Here is a 17,238-nt window from a genome sequence, read left to right on the forward strand (position 1 = left end):
AGATCCTCCAGGCTAATTGTAATTTCCTTGTCACAACGTGCATCTCCAATCACCCTAAATGCATGAAATGAAACCTCTCACAAAAACAACATAAGGGTAGAATCACTCTCCAAAAGCCAACCCCTTACATATGGAAGGTTGTAAATATATAGAGGAGTGGGGCAAGTTTGGAGTTCTTATCCAATTACCAATCTAAGGTTTTAGATCCACCTTTGATGGGAGGATGAGATCAAAGGATAAGGGATGGAAACTCCAAAGTAGGGTAGGATAGGATCCAAATTTTTTATTTGAGGTAAATGGTTGTAACAAATTCTAGAAGCTTATGGAAGAGGAATCTTCCAAAATTTCTCCCTTTTTTTTGAATTTCTAGAACCAATGCAAGTGCAAAGGGGAGAAACCTATAGGTGATCAACACAGACCACAGTGGAGCAACCTGTAGGTGAACGTTGTCCAACAAGAGGCTAGAGAGCGTTGGTCCTAAAACTGGCTCAGATGATGCAGTTTTAGGAATAAACTCTGGGGAATGAAAGAGGCATGCTTAGGGATTTGTGCAAGATGATGACAAGGGGGAATATGATTTTGATTGATCCCATTAGGAGACCTATTGATCGGATGTGAAAAAATTGCCTATAATAGCAATGAAATATCATAACCAAGAAACCACATGCATATGTCATGCACGCCAAAACTAGTCAGGAAAGCATACGTGCAACTCGGTACCTACAAGCAAAACTCATTGTAGCTGTTGATTCTGATGTACTCTTTCTCTTTCCTACTCCTTCCTTTGTCGTCTTGCTCCAAAAATCCAATTATGCCACACTCCTCCAAGAGTGCTCCAAGAAAACTCTAAGTGTCTAAGAGTATGAGAGAGAGAGAAAATAAGAGCTCCTAAACTGAACTAACCAAAAGTCATGAACTAGTCCTCAGAAGCCTTTTTATTGATGAGGCCTCTATTTTCTTTTTTTTCAATTATTTTCCTTCATTTTCCTCCTCTCATGCAACCTGAGACCTTTCACCTCCATTTTCTCCTAATTTCCATTAGTTCCATAAATAAAATGTCAATAAATAGCTCATGTCTTTCCAAAGCCTTTGTAATTGCCTTTGCCAATTTCCTTAATCATTAATTAATCACAAGTGATCCCCATCACTATGCTTTTGCCCAACATTCATCTTGGAATACGTGTCCCATGACCAAGATCTTATTTTACCTTTATTAATTTTACATGTCTTTTTAACTAGGGTTGTTATAACAACCACGTTGATAATTAATATGATGCAAGCTAGGTTTGATCCCCTAGATATATAGGTTTAGACTTTGAATATTATTATTATTATTATTATAATTTCTAATGAACACTCTACTTATTATCAGAACAAATAAAATTAATATAATAATAATAACAAAGTGTTAGAGTGAATATTTTTATAATAGAAATTAAGTTAAAGAAAAAAGAATTATAACCTCTTGTTTAAAAATATTAAAATTAATAAAATAATATTAAACAATTAAAAATAATTTAGTGTTATAATTGAAATTAAAATAAAAACTATTTTCCCCTATGGCGGTGATGAATATTGAGAACGACGATCAACACAGGGCATTAAAGCCCCACACACTTGGTAATTGAATGAAGCGTCTCATAGAAGTAACTTTGGGCATGGGGTTGGCGAAGCTTCACGAATGAGCAGTGGTTATTTGGTTCGTCTAGATCATGGTAAATAGTAATAGATGGTTTTTGGGCATAGGCGAAGTGTTTCTGGTGGTTAATTTGGTTTATGTTTCACAAGGTGCCTACTTGGTTCAACCACACCTTGCCTCCCTGGCCAAAACAACTTCAAATTTCTATTATGCACAAAGTTGTCGATTCAATTTTGTAGTTTGGGACCCTGACCTTAACTTGTTTGGTAGAGATGGAGATGAAATACAGGATGTCATAGATGTCGCTGCTCTAGCACTAGCCATGAGATCTCTTTCTTCTCCAGGGGTTCAGGTATTTCTTGTCAACCTTTTGTGTTTGTACATTTGGTAATTCCCTGGTCGACTTTCTATTGAGTGTTGTGGTATCTAGTGGGGGCTGGTGAGGGTGAATTATGGAGGTGGAAGTCATGGCCCTGCAAGCGGTTGGTTTCAATGCGTGGTAATTAGGAGCGGGGCCATACCTAAGAATTTTTGAAAGTTGGGAGAATACATGGGTCGACCTTCGAACCATGCTCTAGAGGAAGGTGAATGTAACATTGAGTTTTATTGGCTCAAAGGGTGGCAGGTTGACTCGAGCTTCAAGTGAAGAGGGACTTACTTGCCTAAGTGTATGTGCATCGACCAACCTCTTTCCAAACTTGGGGAGTGAATGGGTGTTGTAGGTGTGGCAACCAACATCGAAAGCATGGTTGGTTGGTAGCTCCTTTATATTCGAGGTGGTGTATCGGGGTCTGGTTTGTGGTATGTGAGTGGTGAAGAGATTGGGAGTCATTTTGTAAGGACCTGCGGGCCTAGACACGACCACCGTGGAGTGCGACTCGATTGGAGCGAGTTGGAAACTTGAACTAACATAACCATGTGAGCTATACGACCAAATGCGCGAGGTGACAAGTTATAATGCGCATGAGAAGTGTTGAGCGAGAATGTTTATACGATGGATAACGTGGGTGTTCATCCTTGGTAGCCGATGGTGATGAAGGGTTGCGTTTGGGGTGTTGGCAATGGGCTGACCTAACGTTGAAGCAAACGAAGGGCATCGGTTGGGAGAATAACGCAGGTCGGCCGTGGAGATGGCTTACTATGTGTGCAGCGTATCTATTGGCACGTTGGAAACTCATTTGATCATCATTCAAACTCCGCTCAAGGCACTCAAGTAAGAAGGAGAAGTGCACAGTTCAAGAGTGAAGCCGCAGCTTGAAAAGTGAGGTGTAGTTCTATGTGCCCAGCTTTGGGAAAGGCGCATGGAGGTGAAACGCATGAGTCTTTAGTCTTGGGTGAGAGCACGGGCAGGAGCGCCCGTCGTTCGGATGAAGGAGCGTAGGTGAGACTTGGTGAAGTCGCCCGGCATAACGCGGTGGTGTTGGTGTGACCACTGTGCGAAGGAGACGAGGTTGTCTTGGTGACTCGTTGGAGTCGCCCGCCCATTGTACACAAGGTTCGGTTGTGAAGTGCGGAAGGTAGCTCGTGTGAGGGCACGCCCACCCGACTTGGGCAAAGAATCTTAGCTATCAAGTATACTTGTAAAGCTTTGTAAACATTGTAAAGTTGTATAATATATTATTCAGGTAGACTCATTGTTCAAGGCGTTGCCCCTCCCTTTATACTGTGCAATTGTGTTCTTTTGTATAATTGTTGATGATAATGAATGTGTATGGGTGTTCATTGGTATAAAGGAAACATAATAATACTTGGTTGTGAAAAACAAACTAAGTAGACTAATGGTTAGGCGGAGTCCATGAACATAAGTATTGGTGAAAAGAAAGTGTTTAGTGGTGCTGCACCTCGCCAAGAGCGGTTGAAAGACTACCGTCGGCCTAGGGGCGTGACAGTTGGTATCAGAGTTGCTCGTGATGAAGTGCAGATGGTATTGAAGCTGATTCAGGGTTGAAGAAGCTTGACAGTTGATGACAGTGGAAGCAGGAACTTGCAGGTGAAGGAAGCTGGTTTCACATACAAGTGGAACAAGGGCTAGTTCATGGTTGCAGGGAACTTGGTGAAGCTAGTGAATGGTGAAAATGGCTTAGCAGAGGAGAAGCTTAGTGCTTGGGCCAAGATGAACGACAAGGCATGGCAGGTTTGGAAGAATGCGAAGGGAAGCTATTGCTTACCTTATACAGGTTGAAGCGGATGAAAGAAGAGAATCCCCGGATTTGAGATAAGCTTGAAGTCTTGGAAAAGAATGTTGAAAATGAACTTCTTCAACTTGGTTGGGCAATGAAGCAAGATGAAGTTGCAGATTGTGCTGACAAGGAAGAGGAAGCCGTGATGATTGAGGATGTTGCAGACATGACAACAATGGAGGATGAACTTGAGATTGATCAAGTTGGACCAGGATCATGCAGTTTGCAGACATGGATGGATAAGGATACTCACATGGAGGAGCCTCATGATGATGATGTAAGTACTATTGATACTTGTGTTTCATTTGAGCATTTGGTAGATGAACCGTATGCAGGGAAGGGCAAAGTCAGTTTGCCGATGCAAGGGAACATCTTACCATGGATGTCTATGATGAGACCTTGTATGGAAGAGCAAGGATTGTTGATTGTTGTAGGACTTGTTGGGGTTTTTTGTGACCTTGTGACAGAAAGTGCAAGGGCCCGTGACAAGGGAGGAACATGATGATCGTTGCGGAGGAATGGGTCATGCTTTAGCCATATGGAGAATTGGCTAAGTGCCTGGCATGACTCATGGACAGATTGAGGAGGGCACACACTTGAGATATGATGATACTTGGGTGGACTTCTCATGGCCGAGACCAAGAGATAGTCTTGGTGGAACCTTTAGTGGGGGAGCCATGGTGGAGAGACTCATGTGATGATGATATGGTTGGGTGACCGAGTTCACTACACCGAAGATTATAGACTTGGATGAGGATGACCGATTGTTGTGATGGGTCTACTTGGTTGGACTACATGGGCAACTTAGTCATGGACATCGGGTTGGAGACATGGAGCTTGGTAGTCTTATGCAAGGACATTATGCAGGAGCACTTGTAGAGGTGTCACTTATGGGCATCCAATGAGGAGTGCCAAGGTAGGGATGTTGTGCAGGTGGATTTGCTAATGTGACATGGAGATGTTTTATTTATGAGCCGATGGAGAGGTTGTGAACTCTTGTATAGCAAGGCCATGGACTTGGATGGATTTGTGAGCGGACTATGGAGCATTCCTACTACATGGAGACCTCAGGCATCTTGCAGAGACCTTTGGGCCGAGACTTGTATGCTTGCTGAGATGTTGATTAGAGATGACTTATGGAGCTCATGATGATATGAGGTTGTGACTTTTAGGGACTTCATATATGGTGGACTTGGAGGATCTGATGCATTGAGGAGCTGAGGTTAGGGACTTTGATGCAGAATGGGATGCATACTTTCAAGTACATGTATGGGTGTGACTTGAAAGAGTGACTTGATGTGGTGGATCGATATGAGACATTTTGGAGTGATGGAGTTACAACACTGTGATGCCTTGGTGGCAACACTTGGGCATGGGTTGAGCTGAGACTCAACCACTTTTGACACATGGGAGCTGATTGATCTATGATCATGGGTAGCACATGGATAGATGAGATAGGTGTATACTTGTTTCTATGGCAGACTTGAGGGATGGCACATACAGATATGATGGAGGTTGCTTCATGGACCTGGATGTGGCACATCGAGAGTCGAAGTTTGATGAGATGGTCTCTTCATATTAAGGAGATGGATGTTTTGCAGATGGATGATGTTGGGATGGATGCGACTGATTTCATACAGCACATTGGTACCAAACATCATGGACAGCATGTTGCAGATGAGATGAGGACTATTTCATGGACCTGAGCATGGCTTACACTTATATGGAGATGGATTCTTGATCGAGTCGAGGATGTGACAAGATGTTCTGAGAAAAAACTAATGATGGCATGAGGATGTTCACTCTCATGGTTTAAGCGTGACGGTTGGATCAGCTACCCAACTAGTTCAGACATGGGGTCGCGAAGTGTGCAGAGATATGTTATCATTGTGTTGGAGTATCATGGCAGCAGTTCACATGATGACGATACATGATGAGGTCGACACGAGATGTTGCAATAGGCATGTAGCTTGAGATGGAGGGGACAGCCTTCCACGATGGGGAGCAGCATGTGGAGATTGTGACAGGGTGGTTGATGATCATGGATTGAGATGATTTCCGATGTATGACATACCGATAGGGTGTATGCCTTGGTATGGATAGCTTGATCACAGATGGTTGCTAGGACAAGACATGATGGAGACAGTAGTTCTACATATGTTGCAAGGATGTTTGCAGTATGTGGAGGAGTTGATATCATGGATAAGACTGTTCGGATATGAAAATCTTGATCTTGGTGGATGGCTATCAGGATGGGATGTTGTCAAGGATGACAACGACTTCAGGTCGAGGAGGATGTAAGGACCTGCGGTCCTAGGCACGACCACCGTGGAGTGCGACTCGGTTGGAGCGATTTGGAAACTTGAACAAACATAACCGTGCAAGCTCTACGACCAAATGCGCGAGGTGGCAAGTTATAATGCACATGAGAAGTGTTGAGCGAGAATGTTTATACGATGGACAGCGTGGGCGTTCATCCTTGGTAGCCGACGGTGATGAAGGGTTGCGTTTGGGGTGTTGGCAATGGGCTGACCGAACGGTGAAGCAAACGAAGGGCGTCGGTTGGGAGAATAACGCAGGTCGGCCGTGGAGATGGCTTACTATGTGTGCAGCGTATATATTGGCACGTTGGAAACTCATTTGATCATCATTCGAACTTTGCTCAAGGCACTCAAGCAAGAAGGAGAAGTGCGCAGTTCAAGAGTGAAGCCGCAGCTTGAAAAGTGAGGCGCAGTTCTATGTGCCCAGCTTTGGGCAAGGCCGCACGGAGGTGAAACGCACGAGTCTTTAGTCTTGGGTGAGAGCGCGGGCAGGAGCGCCCGTCGTTCGGACGAAGGAGCATGGGTGAGACTTGGTGAAGTCGCCCGGCGTAACGCGGTGGTGTTGGTGTGACCACCGTGCGAAGGAGACGAGGGTGTCTTGGTGACTTGGTGGAGTCACCCGCCCATCATACACAAGGTTCGGTTGTGAAGTGCGGAAGGCAGCTCGTGTGAGGGCGTGCCCGCCCGACTTGGGCAAAGAATCTTGGTTATCACACGGAGGTGTGAGAAGTTGTAAATTTGGCTAAGTATGAAACTTGGTGTTTCCAAGTATACTTGTAAAGCTTTGTAAACATTGTAAAGTTGTATAATATATTATTCAGGCAGACTCATTGTTCAGGGAGTTGCCCCTCCCTTTATACTGTGCAATTGTGTTCTTTTGTATAATTGCTGATGATAATGAATGTGTATGGGTGTTCATTGGTATAAAGGAAACATAATAATACTTGGTTGCGAAAAACAAACTAAGTAGACTAATGGTTAGGCGTAGTCCATGAATATAAATATTGGTGAAAAGAAAGTGTTCAGTGGTGTTGCACTTCGCCAAGAGTGGTTGAAAGACTACCGTCGGCCTGGGGGCGTGACACATTTTATGCAGAGGAAAAGAAGAAAATTCAGGATAGGTGTTGGACCAAGAGGCCAGGGAGCAGTCCACCACGGGGAGCAACAAGACTTTGAGGAGGAAGTGGAACAACCAGGAGACTAGTTATTGGTGCAGGTGCTCTTACCACCACCTTTCGATTCCTTAGAGGTGCAACTTCACCAGTTTACATTTCTTATGGAGTAGTTGGCTCGTGACCACCACAACGACAAAAATGAAGTCATTGCCTTCAAGAATGACCTGCATTACAACCAGTGGCAAGCATTGGACTAAATGGCTTCCCTCTGTTAGGGGAAAAATAGGCTGCAAGAAAGTTTAGATCACCTTGAGGGAATAACGGTTCATACAGAAGCCCATGTACATGAGGCATTCATCCATCAACATGGTAATGGTCCAAAAGACCTGGATGCCGAAGACATGACAAATAAAGAATGATAGTGGGGTGCATTTGGATCCTTAAGTACTTTTGGTCTCTGTGGGCAATCTATGTCTCGTCAAATAATTTTTGGTTGTTTTTGTCCATTGTTTTGCATATTCCATCTTACCAACAAATCTAGTAGAAATAAGGCTAGTGACTATTTATAACAAAATGCATTAATTTTTGGAATTTTTAAACTTTTTAATTTAAAATAAAAATAAAAATAAAAATATTTATTCTTTAAAAAAAAAAAATATATATATATATATATATATATATATATATATATATATATATAATTTATTAATTTTATATTTTAAACAATGTAAAAAGTCAAGATAGCTACAAATGAGTAACGATTAAACAAATATAATATAATTTATTAATTTTATACTTTTAAGGAAGGCAAAAAAGTCAAGATCGTTAAAAAAGAGGAACGATTCACTTAAAAAAATGATTATATATTAAATTAAGTAACTACACAGAAATAAAGCTAAAATTTAAATTAAGAAAATAAATAAAAAGAAAAAGGGTTAATGATCAATCCAATGTCTTTTTTAGGAATGTTTTTTAACTTTTATAATTATTAGAAGGGTAATAGGGTTTTGAAGTTAGAAATTTGATTTAGAAATGTTTTTTAACTTTTATAATGGTATCAAAAGTGTAATAGGGTTTTGGAGTTAAAATTTTGATTTAGTCGACAAAAATAATGTGCTTAGATTTTTAGGAATGTTGTACCAAGCTAAATTAGAAATAAATTGTGAAAGGTGTCGTTTAGATATTATTTTATTTAAGATTCATTTTAAATGTTTTAATAATTTAGTATGTATATGATGTCACTATCAGAATAAAGAATTTTGTAATTTTCTTTAATTAATATAGAGTTAGATTTAGATTGATTTAATTATTTTAAATTACTGTTTAAAAATTCTATAAAATCTAAGGATGGTTTTAATATTAATTATAATTGTAGTTTTAAATATATGATATGTGTTATTGTATAGATAAGTGTTTTAGAGTTTAGTATAGGGATATATTATAATGAACATAAAAATAAAGCATGTGATCAAAAATTAATAATAACAAAAAACATAATGTAGACTTAATTAAACAAAAAAAATGGATTGAATTTAATTGGTTAAATTGTAAATATATATATTACATTTTTTTTTACAAATATATACTCTTTTTGTTATTCACATGAATCAAAGAAGAGTTCATACATAGTGTTTTTCAAGAATGGATGTGTGGGACCAAACCACAACATACAACCATTAAACCACAACTTCAAAGCTATTTATTTTGCAAAGTTAAACATCATAAGTTGTATTGGTTAATGATAAACTAATGATGGTTAATAGGAAAATCAAATGCTAAAATTATTCCTTATGTTTTTAATGATAAACTAATGATGGTTAATAGGAAAATCAATTGCTAGAATTATTCCTTAGCGCGCACGCGCACACACACAACTTGAAATATGAATCATTATTATTTTAGAATGATTTTCATATATATATATATATATATATATATATATATATATATATATATATATTAAAAAAATAAATTAAAAAAATTATTAAACATCTATCTATATGTTTCATTAAGGTTTTAATAAAATTAAAATTAAGAATATCTCTATATATAGAAATGTCAAATTTATATAAATATAAATAATGCTTATGGGGTGTAGAATAAATGGTGACAAGGTGTTCTATTAAGGCACTCTGTGGTGTAAAGGTCATTGGTTCAAAACTCCGTGGGCAACAATCCAACTATGTTAAGAGTTATTGTGGCCTTGGCTAGGTGTGATCCCCGAGTGATTTTGATTGCTTAGATGCCCCTCAATAGTGGTTACTCAAGCCACATGTTAGTCATGTAGTCATCTCAAGGCTCACATAAACTAGCAATCAATATATATATATATATATATATATATATATATATATATATATATATATATATATATATATGAGTGCTAACATAGATTTATCTTAACTTCTAATCTACTAAGCACCTTAGCAAATCAATCTTTTCTAGGTGGAAACTTTTCCTCAACTTTTTCACTCAAAATGAGGCTTGATATATTTGATTCCTCTGAGCTCTTGTTAGATTCAAAGTTAATATGGATCTATGTTGTTCGTAGATATAATGAAGAGAAATAAGTGTAAAATGTGGAAAATTTGAATGTGAATTTTTAAATTAAGAGAGTGCAATGAATAAAAGATCTTATATATTTCTTTTATCCTTTTTATAACCTTTTAAATTTGAAATTAAAATATATTTATACTAGATTAAAATAAAATATATATATTTTTTAAAGTTAATTTTGCATTATCTTAAAATTTCAAATTACATTGTCCTAATCATCATAGTTCATATTATCACTGGTCTTAATTCGACTCAACGGAAATCAAACCTGTTGATCTGTAATTTAAGAGCATGTATATCAAAATAAAATTTATGTTTCGGAAAACTACAAGAACTAACTAAGACTGAGCTACATAAAGAATCAAAATAATTGAATAGAGACATATCATATGGTTAAGAGTTGTAAGAAATCGCTAGAGCATGATCTTGTGCTCTTGTACCAGCGGGAGCAGAGGTTGTAGGTTCACACTGAAGATGACTTTCCAGGTGAACGAAACGAGCATCCAAGTTAACCAAATATGAACATTCATATCACCACACGCACTTGATCTTGTTGAGAGTAGAAATGATGTCATTACGATGTTCATGCTTCTCTTTTAGGACTCTGCCCAAAAGAGTTTTCATCTACAAATGGAGGGTGATGAAATTTAAGTAATGAATCCATCTTCTCTTGGTGTGACTAGGGTCAAGAACCCAATTGGATACCTCCTCCAGAATTTCATCATCGAAGTATACCTGTTGGTCATTAATTGTGAGAGTTTCAAGCTAGCATATTTCTTTGCAAATGTCAGGAGGTGTAACATAAACATAGTTACTGATCAAACTAGAAAATTACCGATTACCCGTTATTTTGAGGTAGCAAAAAAATTACCCGATTTTGAAAAGTGGTTATTGAGACTACATCTTTTTTTAGCATATTTTTGACACTTTAATTATCAAGTATGAACAATGTTTTTTAAATGTTAGTGATTTTCATGCTAATTTTGAAAAGTGTTGATGCAACATCAACCCATTCTTTTTAGAGGGCTTGTTTTTGACACTTTAATTTTTTTTATTTATCAAGTATGAACATTTTTTTAAATTATTAGTGATTTTCATGTTGATTTTGAAAAGAGTTGATGCAGCATCAACCCTTTTTGTTTATACGGCTTGTTTTTTACACTATAAATTTTCTAATGTATTAAGTATGGATATATTTTTTTAAATTTTCATCATTTTCATGTTGGTAATAAAACATGACTAAAAAAATCAAATATAAAAAAAAAATATAGGGCAAAAAACAAACAAATAAACATAAAAATGTAAAAAAAAACAAAATTAATATGTTAAAACTAAAAACTTAAACAAAAATTAAAAAAATTAAATTAAATTAAAAATATCGAAAAGAAATTCAAAAAACACATCATTTAAGTAAAAACTTTAAAATTAACCAAAAAAAAATAGAAACATCAAAAACATTTTTTAAGTTAAAAAAAAAAAACCACACAATGGAAGAAAAAAACTAAGATATATATATATATATATATATATAAAAAAGAAAAAAATTTAATTAATGGGAATTTTTTTTCCCCAAGCAGCTTAGGTCGATTCTTGGAATCGACTTTCTATCCAGACCCGCACGGCCTCAGGCCTGGGCAGTGCGGTGTTGGACAATGTCACCCCGTCTGGGCCTGAAGCCCCATGGCGCTGCACAATGTCTCCCTGCCTAGGCCCGAGGCCCCGCGACTCTCGGTGACAGGTCAATTCCCATAATCGTCCTAGGCCACCCAGGGCACAAAAATTGTGCCCTGGACGATCTAGGTTGATTTCGGGAATCGACCTAGGCGACATAGGACAAACTTGTTTTAATTTTTTTTATTAATTCTTTTTTAATTTTTTATAATTTTAATAAATTTTAAAAATTTCTTTTTAATGGTTATATATATATATATATTCAATTGTGTGGTTGTATTTTAATATTTTTATTTTTTTTCTCTAACTTAAAAAAACAATTATTTTTGGTTAATTTTTATTTTTTTCTTAAATTATGTCTTTTTTTGAATATATATATATATATATATATATATATATATATATAGATATATTATTTTTTTTTCATATATTTGATTTTTTGGGGTTTTTATTTTTATTTTTTAAGTTTTATTATTTATTATTATTTATTATTTTATTTTTTTTAAAACAATGTTTGAATTTTTTTTCATATTTATTTATTTATTATTATTATTTTTTCTGCATGGTTTATGGTGATGCTTGACTAGGAACCCGATCCCATTATGCGCAATTTGATAGTTGATTTTAAAGTTTTCGTTATAATGAATCGAGTCTACCCCCACAATGTGTCAATTTCATGGTTGGTCTTTAAGTTTTCATTACAGTGGGTAGAGTTCACCTACATTGGGTGTCAAATTGATGGTTGAATTTTAAATTTTTGTTGCAATTTGTCAAGTTGTCTTGTTTTTTAAATTTTGTTGCAATGTGTCAAGTTGTCTTAGGCTAAGATTTTAAAATTGCTTTACGTTTAGCGTTTAAAAAAGAAATTACTCTTGGTATAACGACTCTTTCATTAAGGTATTCATTTTTAAAGTTTTTTTAGTTATGATTTTTTTCCATAATGTCATGCTTGAAATATTTTGAAAACTTTAGGTTTTTTTGTAGTCATAATCTTTGGTTTTAATTCAATGGTTGAAAATCGTCAAGATTTTAATGTTTTCCTAAGTCATGATATTTTATCTTTAATGCTATGGTTGAAAATAATTATAAGTATTTTTTCTTTAGCACAATGACTAAAAATTGTTGGAATTTTATGGTTTTTCAAAGACGTGATATTTTATATTTAATGTCATGCATAAAAATCGTTGGAATTTTAAGGCTTTTCAAACACATGATATTTTATCTTTAATGCCATGTTTGAAAATCATTGGAACTTTAAAGTTTTTCGGAGTCATGATATTTTATCTTTAACGTCATTATTAAAAAAATGTTGAAAATTTACCTCCAAAAAACAAGATGTTATTCTAGCATAAACACTTTTCATTTGCAGAGTGTCTTTTGCACAAAAAAATTGGTTTTTACTGCCATTTTTGAAAAATGTCGAAATTTAACCCCAAAAGAAAATTTAAAAAAAAAAATGTTATTCCAGCATCATCACTTTTCGTTTTCAAGCTATATTTTATGTTTTCTTGGGATTTTTTTGCTAGAGTTCTGGTTTTGAGGTAATAGTTCTCGTTTGCTCAGTAACTTTGTTCATAGTGGAAGATAACAATAGCTTCCCCAGCCTGAGCCTAGGCACATGACCAACCTTGTGATCCTCTATCACTAGCTCCCCTATGGCTACGCATATGTTGCCGGGGCATTTTGGGCCAATATGAAAGAAGGAAAACGAGATTATAAAACCTCAATAAATCCAAATTAAAGGGATTGAGATGAAACAAACAAAGACAAATGAAGGGCTAGAAGATACAGAGAATTCACGGTAGCCTAACCCGAAAAAAAATACAAAGACCAAATACACTATAAGCACATAAGGTCACTCAAGGTAGAAACACTCACTCACGGAGAAACCCCAAGGTGTAGGACATAATGAACCCCTATGCAAATTAAAAAGAAATCACCAAAATTGAACCACACAATTTTAGAGTAATAGAAACAAGGAGCAGGGGTCAAGAGAAAAGTATGTACCCTAAAAGCACTAGCTCGTTTTGTCAGAGCCGACAAGGTTTCAAACACCGAGTGCATGGCGTTGGTATTGGCAACCTCGCCTTTTAGCTCCAATGAAGTCCACATGGTTTCAATGCACACAGTCTCCATAAGCCTATTTTCTGGCTCTGGTTCATAAACCAGAATCCCAAGCAAACATTTGTTTCTACCAGGCTTAGAAGTTGAATTGGATTGCATGCAGTCCTACGCCACTGCCACTACAATACCAGAGGCAGACAACCCCTTTTTAGGAAAAGACCAATAATCATGTCGTGGCTCCACAGACGTTTCTCTGTGTATAGTATGACACCATCAAACAACTATGAGTACAATCCCACCAATGACGGGGAAGGCATTCAAGCACAACATAAATTCCATCTAGCTACAATATGCTTCATAGGACAAGAGAACTGTAGAAGGCTTAACAACGTAGTGAATGAAGAATAAACTTGCATGTATTATGCATGGTGTGGGCTGGTCATGCCACCCCCCTCTTAAATGTGGTGGTAGGCAACGGGGTGGTGGATGCCCTCTAACCTCCTTTGCCACATCGTCAGTGACACCAATCCAAACGGGGGGAATGTTAATAGGTATCAAAACACTTATTTCATAATACATCTTTAAAAAATAAAAAAATTAACTAAATTACAATTTTATTATTATTATAAAAAGAATTAATATATGAATTAAACATATATATATATATATAAAACAAGGTTTTTAACCATGGGTAGTAAACTTTGCTTTACCGTGGAGATTCTTAACTTGTAAATATGTTTTGTTACAATACTATGGATTGTTAATATCTCTATAAGAAGCATAACTCATATTGGTTGTCGATCTTATGAAATTTAATTGACTATAGATTTTAGAATATCCAGCGTTTCTAGTGGACTCACCACCCATAAAGCAAATGTACATGATGGGTGCTGAGTCCACCGGAAACATTGGACAATCTAAAATCTATACACATCTAAATTTGGGAAGATCTACAACCAATATAATGAACTATGGAAACATACACACTCAAACCATAACTTATGAATTATGACATATTTTTAAATTAATCAATTTAATTTAAAAGACATGAAAAATATAACTAGTTTTAGTATAAATTTCAGCTTTGATATGTGACTACTATAAAAAGATATTTCATTTTATTTAATGGAGGTTAAATCTTTACCATTCACCTAATAATTACTAACAATTAAATTAAAATTATAAAAACCCTATTATAATATAAACCCACCTAATACCATATTTATTTTATCAACCTTAACAATATTTATATTAACGTAATTATATATTATTTCCTTTAACATAGCTTTTATTTATTTTAATATAATTATATATTATTCACTTTAACATATATTCTCATTGCAATAATATTGAATTTTTTTTAATAATGTTATTAATTAAAATCTAAAATTTATAATTTTATAAATTAAAATGTGGCATTATTTTTAAAGATATGTCAAAAATGATTTTTCATATATTAAATTGAAAATGCCAAATAATATTTTAATTGAATTATGAAACACGAATGTTTTCAAATTTCAGTTCTTTTGTCTGGTCATTTTATTTTCTTGTTGTAATGTAGTTATAATTTAGTTCAGAAAATAATGGCATTTTTCTTTGGATTTTGAAAAATTTTGTAGGAATTTTTTTAGTTTTGAGATTTTAGGTGCCTAAGGATTGGTTGATAATGTCGAATCTATTTCTGCTAAAACAATTGAAAAATTTACAAGAATTAAATTTGTTAGGATAATGTCGAATCTATTTCTGCTAAAACAATTGAAAAATTTACAAGAATTAAATTTGTTAAATTTTTTTTACTAAATTCTGACTAGAATTTCACCGTCCAAAAGAAATTAGAGCCTCTGTAAAGCACACCTTTTATTTTCCCTTTACACCAATTCTTCTCTAAAAAGTTTTGAACTTTACACCTCGGATGGAAACTTTACCAATGCGGTGAAAAAGTCCTGAACTTTACACCTCTTATACAAACTTTATTCATGGGTTCTAGGTAATTCCCCCTGTTACTTTATTCCCCATCCAATGAAAGAAGAAAAAGACAACTTACATGTGAGGCAAAGTGCACTACCCCACTTCGCAGCCCCAAGATTCCATTCCGTCATTAATGGCAACAACCCAGAGACATTTATGACATTAAATGCAAAGCCCTCTCTAGATTTCTCTCCCAGAGCTGATCTGATCTCATGGCGCCACCTGTGGAAAACACCTCCCTGCTCACACAAATCTCAGAGGCAAGCAAATCCACTTATGCCCAGCGCCGCCCGTGGTCGGAGCTCTGCAACACCTCTTCCTTCTCCAGGCCACGATCATTCGCCGAGGTCACGGCCCGCGTGCGCAGGCACCTCGTTTATTTCCGCATCAACTACGCCATCGTCCTGGTCGCCATTCTGCTCTGCAGTCTCCTGGGGACGCCCACCTCGTTGCTCGTGGTCCTCGCTGTGGCCATCGCCTGGTGCGCGCTGTACTTCTTCCGCAGTGAGCCGCTCGTGGTCTTCAACCGGAGCTTCAGCGACGCGATGGTACTGGCCGGGCTGACCGTGCTCACGGTCCTGGCGCTCCTGCTGACCGGGGTTACGGGGACAATCTTGACAGCGGCTGCGGTCGGGTTTGGGATCGTCGTCATCCACGCGGCGTTGCGTGGCTCCGACGACTTGTTTTTGGATGAAGAAGAGGCCGTCCGCGGGGGCGTTGTCTCCTCCGCTGGCTACACCTCTTTACCTTCTAATCATAGTTCCAGCCTGACCTTCTAAGGATTTTGGGGTTTTCACCTGAAGATCTCAGTTTGATTTTTTTAGGTATTGTGAAATCTGCAATTTTTCCCTGTTTCTTCAATTCTCCCTGTTTTTTTCTCTAATTTTTTAAGGATTTTAGCGGCAAGGCCCATTATAAGGTTATGAATGTGATTACTGTTTTTTTAAAATGTAAAAATGAATAGTGTATTTATCATATTTCAATCCGATATCTGGATCTGCCCATGTACATATGTCAAATGAATGATATTTTTTCCTGTGTAAGAGTCCACAACACAATTGAAGTTTGGTTGATCTGATTTCTTCTTTGTTTGATATAAATTTCATTTCCATTTATTTCGATTTTTTTAAGTGTAGGAGTTTTTTTTAGTATTCAGAAAATCTGATTTATGAAAGTCGCAAATATAATATTTTTTCGAGATTTTTCAATATAGTCATGTCATGCTATGAAACCCAAGTAGGGAGGGTTTTAACTGCAGAAGTTTACAATATAAATAGAAAGAAATGTAACTCTGCTACTCTGGCAGAAGTCTGTGGATAGAAATTTTATTCTTTTATACTTAAAACTTATACGTTTTTCTGATTAAATTGTGAAGAATCTATCTGTTAATAATAACAATAGAAAGAAAACACTGATTTATCTCCCTCTCAGCATTTCTAATAGCTATACCGTGTATCCAGCGACCAGCCCTAGCATAGATAATGTTGGTCAAACAGAGGTCAGATTGCCTCGGATTTTGTGCCCAGAATGTGACTTGCTCAAACATAATTCCTCCGCCCAAAAACGCACTCAAAATTGAATGCACGTTTTTAATGTATTTGCAATTTTAATCAATGTAGGTCTTCTCAAAATTATGCATAATAAGCATTCGTAAAATCTAAACATAATTAATGGAATTCATACTTAAAACAAAAAAAGAGAGTGGCTCAACAAATCACTTCTCA

General features: G+C 36.3%; 1 pseudogene; it reads left to right on the forward strand.

Moving 5' to 3' along the window:
• The first annotated feature begins 15,623 nt into the window (after positions 1–15,623).
• LOC149172171 (PRA1 family protein B2 pseudogene) lies at positions 15,624–16,518 on the forward strand (annotated as a pseudogene).
• The last annotated feature ends 720 nt before the right edge of the window (positions 16,519–17,238 follow it).

This window comes from Pinus tabuliformis, chromosome 4_2, assembly GCF_031772625.1.
Source record: "Pinus tabuliformis cultivar Carrire ecotype Pingquan chromosome 4_2, CPIR1, whole genome shotgun sequence".
Taxonomy (NCBI): domain Eukaryota; kingdom Viridiplantae; phylum Streptophyta; class Pinopsida; order Pinales; family Pinaceae; genus Pinus; species Pinus tabuliformis.